Source organism: Montipora capricornis, chromosome 8 (genome assembly GCF_036669925.1).
Source record: "Montipora capricornis isolate CH-2021 chromosome 8, ASM3666992v2, whole genome shotgun sequence".
Lineage (NCBI taxonomy): Eukaryota > Metazoa > Cnidaria > Anthozoa > Scleractinia > Acroporidae > Montipora > Montipora capricornis.
The window spans coordinates 16,888,415-16,894,392 of record NC_090890.1 but is presented as its reverse complement, the minus strand read 5'-3'; positions in this window follow the sequence as shown (position 1 = coordinate 16,894,392).

Sequence of the window (5,978 nt, the reverse complement as noted above, 5' to 3'; positions counted from 1 at the left end):
AATGTTTCAGTGCCTGTTCCACATCTTTAATCGTTTTTTCCTACATCTTCGTATAGGTGAAGCAATAAAGACTTCACCGGATGCAGAGGGGGTTTATAGTATTGATTTTTATCTTTGTTTGAAGAATTTTAGTTAATAACAAAGATGCAAGACAAGAAAGGTTAAGATAAACTTAATCTTTTCTTGTTTTACATCTTTGTATTTAACTACTTTTTGCTTTTTATTTAACTACATAAAAATAAAAATAAATGTTTAGTGCACATAAAAATAAAAATAAATGTTTAGTGTAGAAGAGAATCCAGAAGTCGGAACAAGTAACCCATGATAGAGACGAGTATTAAAAACTGCGTCTCTCTCTTGAATTATGTGTTTTTGTTTGACTTCTATCCGAGGAGAGATCGAAAAAAAATATAGTTCATAGAGTTTGGACTTGACTTAATAGGTGATAAATAGCTATTATGAAAAGTCCAAAAGCTATGAGAATAAAAGTTATTTGCTTCTCTTTCTTGTGGAATGAAAAAAATATGAGATTATGTGACTATATATTTGTGGCGGAAGTTGGATAACGACACCAAAGGAAAACTGGAAAGTTAAACTTTCTCGAATTTTCCGTTGATGTTGTTAATTTTTACTTCTCTCTTCTTCTTTATGTCTTGTTACAGTTGAGAGTTAAGAGAGCGACCTTGGAAAACATGCAAGTTAAACTTGTTCATGTGTTCCAAGATCTTCTGTTTTACTCTCTTTTTCCTTAATTAATGTCTCTCATAGAATGTTCCTCTTCTTTCACGTTCCATGCCCGCTTGGTTGGGTTACCATCAATTTGTGGATCAGTGTAATCATTGAGACTTTTTTCTACCTTTATGTCTCTCATAGCGCGGGGCTTTGTCCTCATCTTCTTATCGGCAGATATTCACTAATCATCGAGACATTTTTAACTTAATATAAAATATTGATTATTAGTTTTCTCTTTCCGGTCTTTGATTACATCAACAGAAAATTTAAAATCAGTTCATGTATTCAAAGACAGGAAGGAGTAACTTTATTCCTTATCATGATCTATTTTTGTACTGAGATAATATTAAAAAATTAGAATAATGGTACTGAAAATGATCCTGAAGACAGACAAAACAGTGTGAAGAATCAGTTAAAAGAATTAAATTGTTAAATGTTCCTTCACCCGCTTTGTTGTTTTTAGTCTTCTTTTTTTACTTTGTAATTAGAACGTGATGTCAGATCCATAAGTAAGATAGTTCTCATGTTCCATGCCCGCTTGCGAGGGTGACCAGTAGGCGAGAGAACTTGTTTTTTCATCATTGACCACTAATTACAATAATGGCATTGAGAGTGATCCTGAAGACAGACAAGACATTGCGAGGAAACTTTTACAAGAATAAGACTGGTAAATGTTTCTTCGCACGGTTTGGTGTTTTTTAGTCTTCATTTTATTTGTAATTAGAAAGTGATCTCAGAGCCTGAGAATAATTTCATCCTCATATTCCATATCCACTTGCGAGGGTGACCAGTAGGTGGGAGAGCCAATTCTCATCATCATTGATCACTAATTACTTAAAGTTATTTACTTTACATACATTAAGATAAAAGATTGTCCAGAAGTATTTCTGTAGAATTAAAAACAAATATTCAATTCCTATACGATAAAAATGAACATATCATAGAGGTGTTGAACTCTTTGTTTAAGATCTCAAAGTCCTAGTGTGGTCTTCATGTTCCAATGTCCGCTTGTTTGGACGACCAGTAGGCTCGGTGACTAGAATTCATCATTGATCTTTGTGTTTCTAGCTGAAATGGAGATAGTAGTACGATGTTCTTATTTTTATTTTAAAAGCAAGTCTTCACAATCTAAACAGTACGAGGGCTTGACTTTAAAAGAAAAGAATGTTTTAAGAGGATGACCCCATTCATTATAGGTCATTACTGTTATGTCTTAAAAGTAAATAATATCTTAGTCTATCCAAGTTATTAAAACATTGTGTGAGTGAAGAAGGAGTTATACTCGTTACAAGAATGCTTGGTGAAATGGTAAGAGCGTGATTTTCTTATTTTTCATTCAGATCCAACCCCTTCACAATATAAAAATGTTATGGACTTGAATCGGAAAAGAAAAGAATATTTTTTCTCCTTTTTAGGAACAAGATTGGCTATTTACGAAAGAGATATCATGTAGTGAAAAGGTTCAAGCGTGGTTAGCTCGACACATACCAGCAGAGGAAATTTTACATAGTAATTATTATCATACACAAACAGTCATGCCAAAGGAGAGAGTACATCGATATGAGAGGGGGACATTGGGGTGTATTAGAAACCGCAAAACCGAAGGGAAAAATCATCCAAAACCGCAAAACCGCAAAAAAATTCGGCCAAAACCGAAAACCGCATACAAAACCGTCAAAAAGCCGATACAATGGTGACAAGTGCGGCACCGCCCTTCCACATCGCGACGTTACACCAAAGAGACAATTCGTCGATCTCCCTAATTCATCTTGCGGACCTGGGAATTGTTGTCATCTGCACTGACTTCGTCACTACAATTATTAAATTCTTGCTGGCCTTTATCAGAGTCATTAGCTTCTCACTCATTTCATGCTCGTTCAGATCTTCATGGGGTCCTTCATCTTCATCCACTCCGCACCAACTCGGGCGCCATTCGACACGCGTGATCCCCTACCGTGACATTTAGTTTGTCACGCATTCCTCTCAATAACTTTGGCTTTCCGCGGCTATAGAATGTTTTCATGTGACGTCTCTGGGAATTGAGCTCTATTATCACTTAAACGTTTTCTTTTGTTTCAGAGGAAAAACAAAGTTACTGATCACGTGAGTGAAAACAGGAATCTTGTACCCTATGGGACCTTGCATTCTATTTATCAGGCCCAAGTACAACCTCATTTCAACTACTGCAATATTGTTTGGGGAAACTGTGGAGTAACTTTGCAGGACAAAATGCAAAAGCTACAAAACAGAGCTAGAGCAGCCCGTGTCTTGACCTACTCTAACTATGACGCTCATGTCAACAATTTATTTGAACTCTTAAGATGGAAAACCCTAGTCCCTGTACGGCAAATTGAAAGAGCAACAATGGTATTTAAGTCCCTACAGGGACTAGCACCTGAGTATCTCTGCTCGAAAATTGTCCATCGCGATTCTAGTTATTACTGTGAATAAGGTAAATGTTCCGCAACCGCGCACAAACTACAACAAAAAAACAGCTTTAGCTATTTAGTGGCGCAGTTTTGTGGAAAAGTTTGCCATTAGAGCTAAGGAAAGCAGAGCCCTCAATCAATTCAAACGACTGATTAAAGAGGTTATCTAAGCCATTACCCTAAACACGGCATTCATGGAAAGCAGTTTATATTGTATGATATTGAGTAAGATAGTTACTGTAGTCTACATACTTCTATCTATAAATTTTTAACTGTACATATTTTTTTTTATATTGCTGATGAATTGTACCGTTGTTAAATAAAGATTAAATAAATAAATAACACTCTATTCGAGATCAATTGCCGCTCAAATCTACGAAGAAAAACCGGAACCCAAATAGGACAAAATAGAAAAACCCAAAAAGCGCATCGGATAACAAAACCGAAAAACCGCTCGTATTTTTTACGAAAACCAGATGCTAAAAAACGAAAAACCCGCAAATCGCAATGAACACCAAAACCAAAAATCCGAAGTCTTTTGGCACAAAAACCGAAAAACCGATCTAAAAAATAGCCAAAACCGCAAAACCGAAAATCCCAATGTCCCCCTCATATGAAGTTTACAAAAAACGTATGAAGGCCATTGGTGAAGAATTAAAACAATTGGATATTTGTCCACTCCATAAAACGGTGGGTATTATTATCATTATTATTATTATTATTATTATTATTATTATTATTTATTTATTTTTTTAATTTTGAAAAAAATATTAAAGTGTAAAAGTTTATGACATTTTTTTTTTATCAGATTCGTCCACCTTTTGAATGAAGACTTTGAGAAGTTAACATTGAAGAAAATAAAATGAGTAGTTACTGTCTCGGTAGTCGTAAACGTACTTCTGGAACCTTTGTCAGACAAGGATGACCCGGACAGGTAGAGGTTATTCTATTTTTAAGTGTGTCAAGTGTGGGACACATAAAAGCGTTTTCAATAAAAAAAGACAAACGGGTGGAATTGTTTGGAGTTCTTTTAGCGAACCTTTACCAAATAACGGTTATGCTGGGTTTGAAACCCATTCTTCGAGCTTACTCTAAATTTAATAGAGTTAGACGACCCCAGAGAGGGAATGGTTTTGACATTCAAAAGTGGATAGCCAAGACGGGAATTGAATTTCATCCACCCGGTTATCAATTTCTCGGTCCTGGAGATAAGGAGATAAGGGGATTAATAGATTGGACAGGATTGCTAAACAACATGATATCGATGACTCGAATGCCGGCACGAACATCAGAAAAGAATGGGAAGCCGATGATAAGATGGTAAAAGCCATTGATAAGTTTTCTGGGAAGAAATCATGGGTGGAATTCGCTGCAAGACATGGAATAAATATGAAGAAAAAACTGGACCAACTTTTTTCATAAAGAGAAATAACTTTAACTTTTTTCACTTTTTCATAAAACGTCCTATTTTGATTGAAAAAGGAAAAAAAGGTATATTTGGAATAGGAAATATTTCAATGAAATTTCTTGTTCCGATTGAAAAGAAAAAATGATTGGTAAATATGTTTGGTTATATATCTTCAATAAAAGATTTTTTAAAAATGTTTTTTTAACTCAAAGTGGTTTGATAATATTTGGAGAAAAAAAATAGAAAAAAACTATTTTTCCACAAAAGAGACGTTTTTACTTATAATCATTGTTGATTTGTCTTTTACTTGGTTGATCAAATTCTTATAATTCTCTTAAACTTTCAAACACTTTTCACATAGCTTTTCTTCACATACGAGATCTTTCAACCACATTTCTTCATGACCCATCTTGCTTTCTACTCTGTAATATGGATGGCTTGTTTTTAATTTTAGTTGTAAGAACTTGTGTATTGACATTTCTTTAATCAACTTAAGAAATTCTCTTTCTTCATAACCAAAACCGGGACAGGCTTGATGTAATGTACCACGAAATTCTTTTTCTGATAGTTTTTCTTTCATTCTTTTCTCACCGATTGTGAAAAATTCATACATCTCCTTATAAAAATAGGAGCTTTGAATTTGTTCGCTCTCGTTTGTATCTAAGAACTTTTGAATCATGAGTCTTCTTTCAGGTGATAAAATGTAACGAATATTCTGATACCCGTGTGCTTTACAAGCTTCATAATAGCTTTCATGGAAACCTAATTTAATTTCTCAGCGTCCTATCACACTAATAGACAGTTTTTCATCATCATCATCTCATATGTCAACACACCATCGTGGAAATCTTTCTAAATGAAAAGAGAGTTTCAAATGTCAATTAAAGGTCGAGCACGAAAACCGAAGTTTTGGACAAGTTTTGGACAAGTTTCAAGTTGACTCGAAGGTGGTCGATTTTATTACTAGTTTCAACTTCGACCAACCTGAGTTCATGCTTCCAACGCAAGATTATCTTGATTGTTCAACTGAGGTTTCTTCTTCTTTTGCTGTTCCTGTTCCTCCGTTTGAACCAATCGTTTCGTTGGTGCCTTCGGTTTCAGAAACACTCGATCAATCTCTTCAGGATCCGAAGGCTGAGTCACGTATTCAAGAGGAGACTGAAAAAAAAAAAAGAAGAGAAGAAATGTGGTCGGAAAAAAAAAGAAGATGCAATGGTGGTTAGAAAAAGGGTGAGTAAGAGTCGAAAATCAAGACAAGTTGTCAAAGAGGCACCAAACAAAGAGGCGTCAAAAATTTCAACGGTCGATTTGAAAGAAGCGCCAGAAATACAACTAGATAATGTCACGTCTGACATTTCTGCAGAGGTCATGGAGGAAGGTTACGTTACCAAGAAAGGAGAGGTAAAAGA